The sequence below is a fragment of the Tachyglossus aculeatus genome, unplaced genomic scaffold (genome assembly GCF_015852505.1).
Source record: "Tachyglossus aculeatus isolate mTacAcu1 unplaced genomic scaffold, mTacAcu1.pri scaffold_116_arrow_ctg1, whole genome shotgun sequence".
Lineage (NCBI taxonomy): Eukaryota > Metazoa > Chordata > Mammalia > Monotremata > Tachyglossidae > Tachyglossus > Tachyglossus aculeatus.
Genome location: NW_024044848.1, coordinates 23,921 through 41,353, shown reverse-complemented (window position 1 = coordinate 41,353; position 17,433 = coordinate 23,921). Strand labels below are relative to the sequence as shown.

Sequence of the window (17,433 nt, the reverse complement as noted above, 5' to 3'; positions counted from 1 at the left end):
TGTCAATAAGGGAGGAGAAATCGTTTTGTCTGGCAGAGGAGAGGACAGAGTTGAGGCAGGAAAGGATAAACTTGAAATGAACGAGGTTGGCATGGTGTTTAGACTTTCGCCTGCAGCGTTCAGCAGCTCGAGCATAAGAGCGAAGGAGGTGGACAGTGGCAGTGATCCAAGGCTGAGGGTTAGTGGTACGAAAGTGGCGAAGGGAAAGGGGGAGCGAGCGAGTTGAGTTGAGTAGAGAGGCTAGAGCTTAGAGCAGTAATCTGGTCATCCAGATTGGGTAGAGAGGTAAGGGAGGCGAAATGCGGTGTGAGGCGCTCGAAAGATGGATGGGGTTGAGAAAGCTGAGATCTCTGTAAGGTAGTAATACAGATTTACAGGGGAGAGGAGTGTGAGTGAAGAGGCAGGTGAGAAGGTTGTGATCAGAGAGAGGGATTTCAGAGTTGATGAGGGTGGAGATAGTGCAGTGGTAGGAGATGATGAGGTCGAGGGTGTGACCATGTTGGTGAGTGGGCGAGGTGTGGTGGAGCAGGAGGTTGACAGCATCAAGGAGAGATAGAAGGTGGGTGGCAGAGGAGTCACCAGGGACATCCATGTGGATGTTGAAGTCTCCGAGGATCAGAGTGGGCATGGAAAAGGAGAGAAGGAAGGTGAGAAAGGGCTCAAAATCGTTAAAGAAATCCGAGATGCGGCCGGGGGGAGGGGCGCTGTAGATGACGGCTACAAGAATCTGGAGAGGGTGGTAGAGGCGAATAATGTGGGCATCAAAGGAGGGGAAGGAAAGGGAAGGGGGAGTAGGGATAGTGCGAAAGCGACATTGGGGAGAGAGAAGGAAACTGACACCTCCTCCTTTTCCTGTGAGTCGGGGGAGAGGGGGTGGGAGAAGAAGAGGCCTCCACTTAAGAGAGCAGCAGAAGAGGTCGTGTCGTCCGGAGACAGCCATGTTTCAGCTAGGGCGAGGAAGAGTAGAGATCTGGAAAGGAATAGGTCCAGGATGAAAGGGAGCTTACCTATAATGGAGTGGGGGTTCCAAAGGCCACACTTGACAGCAGCTGTAGAAAGACGGGAGGGAGGGGGAAGGGTGCGAGGGGTGGGGAGGGTTTGGATTGGGATGAGTTGGCAGGGGCATGGGCGGGGAGAGGGAGAGGGAGAAGAAAGGTGGCAATGAGAAAGGAGAACTGGGATGGGGTGGGGATAGTGCGAAAGATTGCACATATGGGAAAGGAGAAATGTAAAAATTGAATAATGTTTAGTCCTTATCCTATTTTATATATCTCCCTGGGCCCATTTGATTTTCTTCTCTTCTTTAGATTTGCCTCCTATAGTTTTATGTCACAATGAAGTTTAGCCTATTTCCCCCCTTTCTGAGGTTCTCTCTAAATAGGTAGAATTGTAATTTGAAGATCCCCCTATGTAATTCATTTAGACCTAAGAAAGTACAATAGCACTATACCCACCATAAATCCCTCCCTGACCCTCAGCTCCACAGCCATTATGTACATATCTCTAATTTATTTATTTTAGTGTCTGTCTCCTCGCTAGACTGTAAGGTCACTGTGGACTGGGAATATAGCTACCAACTCTTTTATATTGTTATATTAGACTCTCCCAAGCACTTAGTATAGTGGACTGCACACAGTAAATGCTCAGAAAATACAATCAATTACCTGAACAATAAATATTAATGATAAATAAATTCTTCTAAAGAGTTATAATAACCAGAAATTGGAGGTGCAAGCAATTATCTTAATAAGAAATACACGATCACTTTTATCACACCCATCCTCTAATCAATTGATATGCTGAGCAATCACAAAGTTTCTTAGGTCACTTTCAGAATGCAATTGATGTTCTTGGATATTCCTCATCTTACTGGACTGAGAGATGAGATTGTCAGGAGGAGATGTGATTCATTCATTCATTCAATCGCATTTATTAAGTGCTTAGTGTGTGCAGAGTAGTGTACTAAGAGCTTATATTAAGCTCTAAGCAATGTGAATTGATGTTCAATGCATACTGACCACAGGCAGAAGAGTCAAGAGTCAAGCTGCTCTGGTCCGCACCTGCAGAATGCAAAGTTTTGCCCTTTTGGAGAAGCAGGGGTGTGAGCTGTGCTGAGCCCAAGGAAGACTTAAAACAGTGAAAGCAGTCTGAACCACAACGTGACAAGAGGTTCAGGAGCAAAAGCAGAAGCTAAAGTCCACAGGAAGTCGCATGGTCTAATGGAAAGAGCCCAAGCCTGGTAGTCAGAGGATCTTGGTTCTAATCCTGCACAGCCACTCGTCTGCCCTGTGACCTTGGGCAAGTCACTTAACTTCTCTGAGCCTCAGATACTTCATCTGTAAAATGGGGGTTCAATAATCCTCCCTCAGACAGACTGAGAGCCCCATGTGCAACAGGGACTGTATCTGACCTGATTATCTTCTATCTACCTCACTGTTTAGTAGAGTGCCTGGCACATAGTAAGTGGTTAAATATTACTTTAACTATCATTCTTATCATTATTCTCAATCATATTTATGGAGTGCTTAATGTGTGCAAAGCACAGTACTAAGCACTTCGGAGAGTACAATTTAAAAGAGGTGGTAGACAAGTTCCCTAACTATAAGGAGCTTACAGTCTAAGTGATTTGGCCAATATGAATATGGCATCTAAAATCCCCATCATCATTACTCATCAACTACACTGCTTCAAGTATTGCTTCACTGGGGAAGTTTTCATGGGGTTATTTCAGACAACCTCTATGGATATTAACTGTGGTACTCATTTAGTGTATGTCAAAGCTTAAGCATAGCCTAAGGAGGCACTGAAGTAGACTTAATCTTTACCACCACTGTTATTTATTGAGCACTTACCGTGTGCAGACCACTGTGCTAACCACATGGGAGAGTTGGTAGATACATTCCCTGACCACAGTGAACATACAGAGTAGAGAGGGAGACAGGCATTAATAAAAATCTGACACTAATCCTTGTCGAACATGAGACCCAAATCAACACCTACTGTTACAGTTAACATTAATCAATGGTATTAATTGAGCCCTTACTATGTGCAGAGCACTGTGATAAGCGCTTGGAAGAGTACAATATAACGGACTTAGCAGAAAGTTTCCCTGCTCACAGTGAGCTTACAACTTTCACCCATGTTCCCGGGAATGTGTGGATAAATACTGACATAGAATTTATGTGGAAGTATCTTAAATATTCCAGGGTGATTTGCATAAATCTTGGGAAAGATAGAGTGGATGACTGCTCCAAGGGTGTGTAAAAACCCTGAAGAATATGTAAGTTACATGACTTTTATTAATGAATTTAAGGACAGAAACCTTGAATTACATGTAAAAATTTTATGGAATGCATTAAGGTTTAATAATATAGAATGAAGAATATTTCTGTTCTCATTGACTCTCAGTCCAACCATTCTTTTCCTAAGTACCAACCTGGGTCTGTTCCATTTTGTCAATGAAATGCAGACAGAGAATGGTCCTGGGAATCAGACTCTACCATTCAAGACTCAATGATTTCTCGGCTGTGTGACCTTGGGCAGGACACTTACACTTACCCTCCTACCATTCCTTTCCAAACTCCTTGAACGAGTTGTCGACACGTGCTGCCTCGAATTCCTCAACACCAACTCTCTCCTCGACCCCCTCCAGTCTGGCTTCCGTCCCCTACATTCCACGGAAACTGCCCTCTCAAAGGTCACCAATGACCTCCTGCTTGCCAAATCCAACGGCTCCTACTTTATCCTAATCCTCCTCGACCTCTCAGCTGCCTTCGACACTGTGGACCACCCCCTTCTCCTCAACATGCTATCCGACCTTGGCTTCACAGACGCCATCCTCTCCTGGTTCTCCTCTTATCTCTCCGGTCGTTCATTCTCAGTCTCTTTTGCAGGCTCCTCCTTCCCCTCCCATCCCCGTACTGTGGGGGTTCCCCAAGGTGCAGTGCTTGGTCCCCTTCTGTTCTCGATCTACACTCACTCCCGTAGTGATCTCATTCGCTCCCACGGCTTCAACTATCATCTCTACGCTGATGACACCCAGATCTACATCTCTGCCCCTGCTCTCTCCCCCTCTCTTCAGGCTCGCATCTCCTCCTGCCTTCAGTACATCTCCATCTGGATGTCTGCCCGCCACCTAAAACTCAACATGTCCAAGACTGAACTCCTTGTCTTCCCTCCCAAACCCTGCCCTCTCCCTGACTTTCCCATCTCTGTTGACAGCACTACCATCCTTCCCGTCTCACAAGCCCGCAACCTTGGTGTCATCCTCGACTCCGCTCTCTCATTCACCCCTCACATCCAAGCCGCCATCAAAATCTACCGGTCTCAGCTTCGCAACATTGCCAAGATCCGCCCTTTCCTCTCCATCCAAACCACTACCCTGCTCGTTCAAGCTTTCATCCTATCCCGTCTGGACTACTGCATCAGCTTTCTCTCTGATCTCCCATCCTTGTGTCTCTCCCCACTTCAATCCATACTTCATGCTGCTGCCCGGATTGTCTTTGTCCAGAAACGCTCTGGGCATGTTACTCCCCTCCTCAAAAATCTCCAGTGGCTACCAATCAATCTGCGCATCAGGCAGAAACTCCTCACCCTCGGCTTCAAGGCTCTCCATCACCTCGCCCCCTCCTACCTCACCTCCCTTCTCTCCTTCTACAGCCCACCCCGCACCCTCCGCTCCTCTACCGCTAATCTCCTCACCGTGCCTCGTTCTCCCCTGTACCGCCATCGACCCCCGGCCCACGTCATCCCCCGGGCCTGGAATGCCCTCCCTCTGCCCATCCGCCAAGCTAGCTCTCTTCCTCCCTTCAAGGCCCTACTGAGAGCTCACCTCCTCCAGGAGGCCTTCCCAGACTGAGCCCCTTCCTTCCTCTCCCCCTCGTCCCCCTCTCCATCCCCCCATCTAACTTTCTTCCCTTCCCCACAACACCTGTATATATGTATATATCTTTGTACATATTTATTACTCTATTTATTTATTTATTTATCTTACTTGTACATATCTATTCTATTTATTTTATTTTGTTAGTATGTTTGGTTTTGTTCTCTGTCTCCCCCTTCTAGACTGTGAGCCCACTGTCGGGTAGGGACCGTCTCTATGTGTTGCCGACTTGTACTTCCCAAGCGCTTAGTACAATGCTCTGCACACAGTAAGCGCTCAATAAATACGATTGATTGATTGATTGATTGACAATTCGTTTCTCTGTGCCTTAGTTCCCTCATCAATAAAAAGGAGATTAAGCCTGTGAGCTCTATGTGGAACAAGGCACTGTGCCCAAACCAATTATCTTGTATCTACCTCAGCACTTAGAATAGTGATTGGCTCATAGTAAGCACTTAACAAACACCATAATTTTATTATTATTATGTTGATGGGAAATCATATCAAAGTTATGGAATTTATTCTCATCGGAGTTTTCCAGTGTCCCCAAAATGCAGGGCCATCTTTTTGGGTTATTCTTGGTCATTTACCTGACTATTACTACAGGAATAAATCCAAGGCCAGTCAAACACTCCACATCCCCATATATCTTTCCCTTAGAAATCTGTTACCCACAGTTACTCTCCGCAGAATGCTGGTGGAACTTTGGACACAGGACAGAACTATTGCTTTCCCTGTTTGTGTTTCTCTGCTGTATAATTTGATTTTTCTAGGTACTACAGAATTTGTCCACCTGACAATGATGGTATACAATTTTTTAATGTTACTTTTTAAGCATTTACTATGTGCCAGGCACTGTACCTAGCATAGTTGTAGATACAAACTAATCAGGTCAGACCCAATTAATGTCCCACACTGGGCTAATAGTTTTCATACCATTTTTTCATTCATTCATTCATTCAGTCAGTCAGTCAGTCATATTTATTGAGCGCTTACTGGGTGCAGAACACTGTATTAAGCGCTTGGGAAGTACAATTCAGCAACAGAGACAATCCCTACCCAACAGCGGGTTTCAGATGTGAGAACTGAGGCACTGAGAAGTGAAATACACATCCCAAGGTCACACAAGCAGGCGAGCTGCAGAGCTGGGATTAGAGCCCAGGTCCTTCAGACTCCTAGGTCCACACTCCCTCCACTAGGCCATGAGACTGCTCTTGGTATGTGGCCATATGTAACCCCCTGAGTTTCTCACCTATCATGAGCTACAAAGTGTGTGTCCAGCTGGTAGCTGCTATGTGAAAGGACCCTTCCAGTCCAGGTAGAGCGCATTTATATTGAGTCTCCACACAGCCCTTTTTGATTTGGATAAAATTAACCATTTTTTCTGTGACTTGCATCTGTACTGAAGTTGATCTATGGGGAAACCTTCCACAATAAGCTTCTGCTATACGATGTGACTATGCTGATTGTAATGGTTCCTTTCCTGTTGATACTTCTGTACTGTGTCAAAATCATCTCTCCTTTCAGGCCACGAAGCCTTTCCCGTGTGCTCCTCCGACCTCATTGTCATCACCTTGATCATTGGATCAGGAAGAAACTCCTCACCCTCGGCTTCAAGGCTCTCCATAACCTCGCCCCCTCCTACCTCACCTCCCTTCTCTCCTTCTACAGCCCAGCCCGCACCCTCCACTCCTCTGCCGCTAATCTTCTCACCATCCCTCATTCTCACCTGTCTCGCCGTCGACCCCCGGCCCACATCATCCCCCTGGCCTGGAATGCCCTCCCTCCCTACATCCGCCAAGCTAGCTCTCTTCCTCCCTTCAAGGCCCTACTGATAGCTCACCTCCTCCAGTAGGCCTTCCCAGACTGAGCCCCCTCCTTCCTCTCCCCCTCCTCTCCCTCTCCGTCCTCCCCACCTTACCTCCTTCCCTTGCCACAGCACCTGTATATATGTATATATGTTTGCAAGTATTTATTACTCTATTTATTCATTTATTTTACTTGTACATATCTATTCTATTTATTTTATTTTGTTAATATGTTTTGTTTTGTTCTCTGTCTCCCCCTTCCAGACTGTGAGCCCAATGTTGGGTAGGGACCGTCTCTATATGTTGCCAACTTGTACTTCCCAAGCGCTTAGTACAGTGCTCTGCACACAGTAAGCGCTCAATAAATACGATTGATAGATTGATTGATTGATTGGATCTGCTATCCTCATGTATTCTCTGGCCAAGACAAGCCACTCAGGTGATATTGACAAGTTGCTCTCCTTCTTCTCTACTTGTACATTTAACCTGATGATACTCAGCTCAAAAAATACATGTCCTGCCATCGACCACCGACCCACGTCCTTCCCCTGGCCTGAAATAACCTCCCTCCACACATCCACCAAGCTAGTTCTCTTCCTCCCTTCAAAGCCCTACTGAGAGTTCACCTCCTCCAGGAGGCCTTCTCAGACTGAGCCCTCTTTTTCCTCTCTTCCTTCCCACCCCCCCCGCGCCCTACCTTCTTCCCCTCCCCATAGCACTCGTATATATTTGTACAGATATATTACTCTATTTTACTTGTACATATTTACTATTATTGTGTTAATGATGTGCATATAGCTTTAATTCTATTTGTTCTGACGGTTTTGAAACCTGTCTACATGTTTTGTTTTGTTGTCTGTCTCCCCCTCCTAGACTGTGAGCCCCTTGTTGGCTAGGGACCGTCTCTATATGTTCCCGACATTCATTCATTTATTCATTCAATCGTATTTATTGAGCGCTTACTGTGTGCAGAGCACTGTACTAAGCGCTTGGGAAGTACAAGTTGGCAACATATAGAGACGGTCCCTACCCAACAGCGGGCTCACAGTCTAGACATGTACTTCCCAAGCGCTTAGTACAGTGCTCTGCACACAGTAACGCTTAATAAATACTATTTAATGAATGAATGAGTCATCTCTGACCCATAACGAGTCCATGGACACATCTCTCCCAGAATGTTCCACTTCCATCTGCAATCATACTGGTAGTATATCCATAGAGTTTTGTTTAAAATATGGAAGTGGTTTACCATTGCCTACTTCTTTGAATCTCCACCCTCCACTCTCTCTTCCCCAATAAGTCTCTGCCATACAATGTGGCTATGCTGATTGTAATGGTTCCTTTCCTGTTGATACTTCTGTACTGTGTCAAAATCATCTCTCCTTTCAAGCCATAAAGCCTGCCCCATCTACTTCTCCTACCTCATTGTCATCACCTTAATCTTTGGATCCCCTATCATCTCCCATGTTGCTGCTGCCCAGCACAAGTGAGTTTTGATTTGCGGCAGATTGCCTTCCACTCGTTAGCCACTGCCCAAGCTGGGATAGAATGTGTATACTTCTGCTTGACTCTCCCTCCCATAGCCAAGACTAGTAGAGTACTAGAAACTCTCCAGGTGCAATCCTGAGAGGGAACACAGTTCATTATCCAGACCAATTTCTAGAGGCAGGTCTCTAAACCATTTCATTATATAAATAGGACTGTTTTTTTGTGCCTGCCAATGTTTTGTGAGACTCTCTTGGATTCCAGTGCATTGAGTTAGATCCTCCTTTATTTTGAAAAGCAGTAACTTCCAGCTCAGTCACATGGCCCAGGGAAGAACCTTTTGGTTTTGTTTGTTTTCTTTATAGTATTTGTTAAGTGCTATTATTTGCCAGGCAACATACTAAGCATAGGGGTAGATACAAGCTAATCAGTTTGGACACAATCCATATCCTATTTGGGGCTTATAGTCTTTATCCCTATACTACAGATCAGGTTACTGAGATATAGAGAAGTGACTTAATAATAATTACATTAATGATAATAATGATATTTGTTAAGTGCTTAAAATGAGCCAGCCACTTTACCAAGCGCTGGGGTGGATACAAGGAAAGCACGTTGGACACAGTCTCTCTCACATGTTGGGTTCACAGTATCAATCCCCATTTTTAAGATGAGATAACTGAGGCACATTGACGAGACTTTCCCAAGGTCACATGGCAGACAAGTGGGTGAGCCAGGATTAGAACCCATGATCTTCTGATTCCCAGACCTGTGCTCTATCTACTACGCCCTGCTGACTTGCCCAAGGTCACACAAGAGATACGTGGCAGAGCTGTGATTAGGACACCAGTCCTCTGATTTTGAGACCTCTGCTCTTTTCACTAGGCTATGCTACTTCTCTAAAGTTGTAAACTATTTCAGGTGTTGCATCCCACCTCATTCCAATGAGTTACCTTAAACTCTGGGAGAATCGAGGTATCAAACAGTTCTAAGTTCTCAAAACTGTTACTTGTGTTTGAGAGTTTTGAAGATTGTATGCATGGGAAAGGAGAAATGTAAAAACTGAATAATGGCTAGTCCTTATTCTCTTTTATGTGTTTCCCTGGGCCCATTTGATTGACTTCTGTTATTTAGATTTGCCTTCTACAGTTTTATGTCACGAGGAAGTTTAGCCTGCTTCTCCCCTCTCTGAGGTTCTCTCTGAATAGGTAGAATTGTAATTTGAAAATCCCCTTATGCAATTCATATACACCTAAGAAAGCAATATACCTAGTATAAATCCCTCCCTGATCCACAGGTCCACAGTCATCATATACATATCTGTGATTCATTCATTTATTTATATTAATGTCTCTCTCCCCACTAGACTGTAGACTCACTGTGGGCTGGGAATGTAGCTACCAACTCTTTTACATTGTTATATTGGACTCTCCCAAGCAGTTAGTACCGTGCTGTGCACACAGTAAATGCTCAATAAATACAATTGATTGCCAGCACAATAAATATTAATGATGAATACATTCTTCTAAATAAAGAGTTATAATAACGACAAATTGGAGGGCCAAGCAATTATCTTAGGATACATGATCACTGTTATAGAAACCATCCTCTAATCAATTGATATCTGAGCAATCACAAAGTTAAGTTTTTTAGATTACTTTCAGAATGCAGTTGATGTGCTTGGATATTCTTCACCTTACTGGACTGAGAAGTGAGATTGTCAGAAGAAGATGTGACAGGGCAGGGAATGTGGGGCTTATAGTCTTTATCCCTATATTACAGATGAGGTAACTGAGATATAGAGAAGTGATTTAACAATAATTATAATAATAATAATGGTATTTGTAAAGTGCTTAAATGAGTCAGTCACTGTACTAAGCGCTGGAGTGGTTTTTTATAGTTCTTTATATCAATATCTATAAAGAGCTCACTGATAAAAAAAACAGTGAGTTCTATATAGAACTCAATGAGTAGCTTGCTGTGTGCAGAGCAGTGTACTAAGAGCTTGTATTAAGCGCTGTGATGTGAAATGATGTTCAATGCATACTGAGCATAGGCAAGAAGAGTCAAGAGTCAAGCTGCTCTGGTCCCCACCTGTAGAATGCAGAGTGCACACTGGAGGGCTTTGCCCTTTTGGAGAAGCGGGGCTTTCAGCTGTCCTGAGTCCAAGGAAGACTGAAAACAGTGAAAGCATTCTGAACCACAAAAAGTGACAAGAGATTCAGGAGCAACAACAGAAGACAAAGTAAACAGGAAGCTGCATGGTCTAATGGATAGAGCCCAAATGTGGTAGTCAGAGGATCTGGGTTCTAATCCTGCACAGCTACTCATTGGCTGTGTGGCCTTGGGCAAGTCACTTAACTTCTCCGTGCCTCAGCTACCTCATATGTAAAATGGGGATTCAAGAATCCTCCCTCTGGTAGACCGAGAGCCCCATGTGCAATAGGGTCTGTGTCTGACCTGATTATCTTCTATCCACCCCACTATTATGTACAGTGTCTGGCACATAATGAGTGGTTAAATACGACTTTCACCATAATTCTTATTAATCTCAATAAATCATATTTATGGAGTGCTTAATGTGTGCAAAGCACAGTACTAATCGCTTGGGAGAGTACAGCATAATAGAGTTCGTAGACAAGTTGCCTAACTATTAGGAGCTTACAGTCTAAGTGATTTGGCCAGTATGAATATGGCATCTAAGATCCTCATCATCAACACTCATCAACTGCACTACCCTCCCTCCACACATCCACCAAACTAGCTCTCTTCCTCCCTTCAAAGCCCTACTGATAGCTCAGCTCCTCCAGAAGGCCTTCCCTGACTAAGCCCTCCCTTTTTTCCTCTCCTCCACCTCCTTCCCTCCCCATCATCCCCTCCTTTGTCCTACCCCCTTCCCCTCCCCACAACACTTGAATATATTTGTACATATTTATTACTCTATTTCATTTGTACATATTTACATATTTATTTCATTAATGATGTGTATATAGCTATAGTTCTATTTATTCTGATTCATTCATTCATTCATTCATTCATTCATTCATTCAATTGTATTTATTGAGCGCTTACTGTGTGCAGAGCACTGTACTAAGTGCTTGGGAAGTACAGGTTGGCAACATATAGAGACTGTCCCTACCCAACAGTGAGCTCACAGTCTAGAAGGGGGAGACAGAGAACAAAACAAAACATATTAACAGAATAAAATAAATAGAATATGTACAAGTAAAATAAATAAATAAATAGAGTAATAAATACATACAAACATATATACATATATACAGGTGCTGTGGGGAAGGGTAGGAGGTAAGGCGGGGGGGAGGTGACATTGACACCTATCTACTTGTTTTGTTTTTCTGTCTGAATCATTCAATTGAATTTATTGAGCACTTACTGTGTGCAGAGCACTGTACTAAGCACTTGGAAAGTACAATTCAGTAACAAATAGAGACAATCCCTACCCAACAATGAGTTTCAGATGAGAGAACTGAGACACAGAGAAATGAAATACCCAGCCCAAGGTCACACAAGCAGATGAGCTGCAGAGCTTGGACTAGAATCCAGGTCCTTCAGACTCCCAGGCCCACATTCCCTCTACTAGGCTATGAGAATGCACTTGTTATGTGGCCATATATAACCCCTTGCATTACCCACCTATCATGAGCTACAACGTGCATGTCCAGCAGGTGGCTGCTATGTGAAAGGGCCCTTCCAGTCCAGATAGAGCAAATATATTGAGTCTCGACACAGCCCTTTGTAATTTGGATAAAATAACCATTTGTTTCCGTGACTTACATCAGTGCTGAAGCTAACCTATGGGGAAACCTTCCCCAACAAGCTTCTGACATAAGACGTGACTATGCTGATTGTAATGATTCCTTTCATTTTGATACTCCTGTACTATGTCAAAATCATCTCTCCTTCTTTCAGGTCACAAAGCCTGCCCCATCTGTTCCTCCGACCTCATTGTCATCACCTTGATCTTTGGATCTCCTATCGTCATGTATTCTCTGGCCAAGTCAAGCCACTCAGACTGTGAGCCCGTTGTTGGGTAGGGACCGTCTCTATATGTTGCCGACTTGTACCTCCCAAGTGCTTAGTACAGTGCTCTGCACACAGTAAGCGCTAAATATATATGATTGAATGAATGACTGAATGTGGACAAACTGCTCTACTCGTATGTTTAAACCCCTGATACTCAGTCCGATAATACAGGAGGGGACCACACACTTGAACTAAATACATCAACAAGTGGATTCCTAAGCCAAGCCCCAAGCCAAAGAAGAATTTTCATTTATAGGTAGCAGCATATCAAAGTTCAAAGGGCATGGGTCTGGGAGTCAAAGAACCTGGGATCTAATCTCAGTTCTGCACACTTAGTTCTGGTGACCTTCCCTGTGCATCTGCAAAATGGGGATTCATTCAATCGTATTTATTGAGTGCTTACTGTGTGCAGAGCACTGTACTAAGCGCTTGGGAAGTACAAGTTGGGAACATATAGAGACGGTCCCTACCCAACAGCGGGTTCACTGCCTAGAAGGGGGAGACAGACAACAAACAAAACATATTAACAAGATGAAATGAATAGAATAGTAAATATATACAAGTAAAATAAATGGAGTAATAAATATGTACAAACATATATACATATATACAGGTGCTGTGGGGAAGGGAAGGAGGTAAGGCGGGGGGGTGGAGAGGGGGAGGAGGGGGAAAGGACGGAGGGCGCTCAGTCTGGGAAGGCCTCCTGGAGGAGGTGAGCTCTCAGTAGGGCCTTGAAGGAAGGAAGAGAGCTAGCTTGGCGGATGTGCAGAGGGAGGGCATTCCAGGCCAGGGGGAGGACGTGGGCCTGGGGTCGACGGTGGGACAGGCGAGAACGAGGCACAGTGAGGAGATTAGCGACAGAGGAGCGGAGGGTGCGGGCTGGGCTGTAGAAGGAAAGAAGGGAGGTGAGGTAGGAGGGGGCGAGGTGATGGAGAGCCTTGAAGCCGAGAGTGAGGAGTTTTTACCTGTTGCGTAGGTTGCTTGGTAGCCCATGGAGATTTTTGAGGAGAGGAGTAACAGGCCCAGAGCGTCTCTGTACAAAGATGATCCGGTCAGCAGCGTGAAGTATAGATTGAAGTGGGGAGAGACAGGAGGATCGGAGATCAGAGAGGAGGCTGATGCAGTAATCCAGTCGGGATAAAATGAGAGATTGAACCAGCAGGGTAACGGTTTGGATGGAGAGGAAAGGGCGGATCTTCGCGATGTTGTGGAGGTGAGACCGGCAGGTTTGGGTGACGGATTGGATGTTAGGGGTGAACGAGAGAGCGGAGTCGAGGATGACACCAAGGTTGCCGGCTTGTGAGACGGGAAGGTTGGTAGTGCTGTCAACAGTGATGGGAAAGTCAGGGAGAGGGCAGGGTTTGGGAAGGAAGATAAGGAGTTCAGTCTTGGACATACTGAGTTTTAGATGGCGGGCAGACATCCAGATGGAGATGTCCTGAAGACAGGAGGAGATACGAGCCTGGAGGAAGGGAGAGAGAGCAGGGGCAGAGATGTAGATTTGGGTGTCATCAGCGTAGAGATCATAGTTGAAGCCGTGGGAGCGAATGAGTTCACCAAGGGAGTGAGTGTAGATTGAGAACACCTATAGAGGAGATTCAAACACCTGTTCTCCCTCCTCTGACTGTGAGCCTCATGTGAGACTTGATTATCTGTCCAGGCTCTTTCTTGAACTGTGTTACTTTCCTCGAATCCCCCTTGAATTTCTTTCTCTTTTTCATGAAACACCTTCTAAAGGGTCATATTTACCCTCAATGCTATTTCAGTCTAACAAATGATAACCCCACCCAAAACAGGATATGCACAACCTTGTCTAAACTGAATTGAGAAGTAGTGTGACCTAGTCAATCAGCCATGGGCCTGGGAGTCAGAAGGACCTGGGTTCTAATTCCAGCTCCACCACTTGTCTACTGTGTGACCTTGGACAAGCCTCTTCACTTCTCTGTGCCCTCAGGTTGTCTCATCTGTGAAATAGGGATTAAGACTGTTAGCCCCATGTGGGACATGGACTATGCAAAACCTGATTAGCTCATATCAACCCCGGTGCTTAATGCAGTGCCTAGCTCATAGTAAGCACTTACTACCATTACAAAAAGTATGATTAAAGGAACTGAATACATGGTAGATCTCTAGACGTTACTATTCAAGGATCTTATCTTTATTCTTTTGGAATTAGAAGAATACTTTCCTTGAGCTCTGTTGGATGCAGACAGTTACTAGATGTCACTTCACTTACAGTTTTACTTCAAAATTCAAATCCATTATTCTATTTTCAGACACGGCTAGCATCTTTTTAAATACAAATGGGGGAGTATTTCCTGGAATAACAGGGTAGTGACCCTGTAAATAGGGGTGGATCAGGAGCAGAGGAACCTGTCTGTGAGATGAAAAATCAACCTAACCTTCAACCTCCAGGAACTACTAAATATTCTTTTCTGATCTTCTCTTCAAACTTTTTAAATAAAACAATAGAACAGAAGTACATATCAGTAATTCTGTAATGCTATAAAAGATTGTCCTCATGCTCTGCAATTAGCCCTCAATCAATATAATTAATTGATAGAGCAATTGTCCAATTTTACGTGTTGATGTCGATATTTTATTTTGTACTAGCCTGAGTTCTTACTGGTGTTGTCTATTTTAATTTTGAGAATAAGGAATAGGCCTCTGACACTTCTCCATGGTCTTTACAAGAGCCCAGAATATCCCGTGCACACAGTGAGCCCTCAGCAAATGATAAAGAAAGGAATGTGCCTAGTAATAGTGCCTGAGCAAAGTCATTGACTTTATACCTCAATACAAAAGTCACCTTGACAAATCAGAGCCTCTCAGATTTTGGGAAGATATCATTTTACCCAGAATCCTCTTTAGAGCACTTTTCACCTCTTGATTTCTCAGACTGTAGATCAGGGGATTTAGCATGGGAGTGAAGACTGAATAGGGGAGAGAAAGCACCTTCTTGGTCTCAGGAGCGTAGGAGGATTTCACCTGGAAATAAGTCGAACCTACAGCCCCAAAGAACAGTGAGACCACAATGAGATGGGATGAGCAGGTGAAGAAGGCTTTGTGACGGCCCTCAGCAGAGGACATCTTCAGGATGGTGACAAGGATGCAGACGTAAAATGCACTGTTCACTCCAAATGGGAGCATCAGGCGATCACACTCCCAGTTACACTGTATATCTCAAGTGTAAAAGTGTCCGTGCGCACCAGGTCTAAGAGAGGAGGGCTATCACAGAGGAAATGGTTAATTACATTAGGCCCACAGAACGTCAATGTAAACATCAGTGTATTCTGTATTGTTGCCACGGGAATCCCTGCCAGTCAGGAAGACAGAGCCAGTTGCAGACAGAACCTTCAGTTCATAATGAGTGAATAGCGGAGCGGGTCACAGATGGAGGCCTGTCTGTCATAAGCCATCATTGTCAGGATCCAACACTCCGAGGGGCCGAAAAATAAAGCAAAATACATCTGGGCTGCACAGCCACCAAAGGAAATACTTTTATCCTTGGACAGCAAAATGGTGAGGATTTGGGGGATGATGGCAGTCGTATAGCAGATATCCATTAGGGACAGACTTCTGAAGACAAAGTACATGGGGGATTGAAGGCTGGGATCCACCGTGGAGACCAACACTAAGAGGGAGTTTCCTATCAAGGTTATTAGGTATACTACAAGGAAAATAATAAACAGGATGACCTGAAATTCATAGAGATTGGAGAAACCCAAAAGAATGAATTCAGTTACAAGTGGCTGATTGCCTTTCCTCATTCGCATGTATTTTTTTCAGCAATGTATTGCATAAATAACTGGATCCAAAATATGTCTTCTCCGTTCAGGAAAAAAATAAGTAGCAATTTTTTCAAGGAGGTGATCATAGCATGAAATAAATATATGGTGTTTGTTGTCAGTGTCCAGAAGCAAGTCCAAGAGACTGGGGAAGTAGTGAGGTTAGCCAATAATACAAATTCTGCAAAGAAAGAAAGAGTTTCATTTTATCATCAGTTGGTATTTATATTTATTATTATTGAACGCACATTTTCCCCACCACACTACATGTTATCACCTTTATAGGGCCTAAGTCTGCTGGGGGAATTAAATAATTGCAGATTCTCTGCAGGGAACAAAGCATCCCAATCCATGACTCCCACATAGAAATTTCCTCAACTTCTGGTCACACAAGCATACCTCCACACACCAACCTACATCTCCACACACATAACCGTCTGTACACAAACACAATTACACAGATGCACACAGGCTAGGTGCTTATGTGCCCAACAACGACTGGGTGAAAGATTTTCACACAAAAACAACAACCAAAAATCTACCCACTTATCCGTACCACCTTTTCTTTCTGAAGACCCTTCGTTAGGGAAGTAGTGTTATAATTCTAGCATTGTGAAAAATTTTTATATGGTACTTAAGCACTTTGTTCCAGGCACTGTTCTAATCTCTGGGGTTGATACAAGTTAATCAGGTTGGACGCAGTCCAAGTCCCACATGGGTTTCACTTTCTTAATCCCCATTTTATGAATGAAGTCACTGAGACACAGAGAAGTGAAGTGACTTGCCCAAAATCATACAGCAGACAAGTAGCAGATGGCTTGGAACTAGATGGTCCCAAAAGAAAAAAGATATTTGTCTTCCTATTCTCAGGTACCTGGAAATCTTTCCATACTCCTCCTTTCTTCACTTTTGAAAAATGACAAGAAGAACAGGTGTTATCAACAGGATGGTGGGGAGAGGAGGAATAGTTCAAAATCAGGGAATCAAGAAAACTATTTAAACTCCCTAGCATCTTATTCTTTCCATAACAAAGGTTTATTGTTGTCTTGATTGTTTTTTTAAATGTTGGATTTCATTTTTGAATAAATTTAGTGAAGAGAAAGAGAAGAATAAAACAAAATCCCTAATGTGTCTTGAGACTCCTTCAATTGATAACTATATAGTGTTTAAGGATCAGTTCAGTTTTCTAGGAGCAGTTTAGCTGTTTATATGTATTTGAAACATGACAATTAATCAAGTGGCCAACTCTGTGGTAGTCTAGCTAAACTAAAAGCCCTGGGTAGTTTTATCTGGCCCTCCAAAATGAAGAAGTTTTTCAAAGTATTAGCATGCCTTCTGTTCACATGCCATGTGGAATAGTTTATTTTAATGGGCATAAAATAAACTCGGGAAGAATATTTCCACAAATCTGCCTCCTTCTCGCCAT

General features: G+C 43.9%; 1 pseudogene; it reads right to left on the bottom strand.

Moving 5' to 3' along the window:
• Nucleotides 1-2,128: 2,128 nt before the first annotated feature.
• On the bottom strand, nt 2,129-15,989 carry LOC119922639 (annotated as a pseudogene).
• Nucleotides 15,990-17,433: the final 1,444 nt, after the last annotated feature.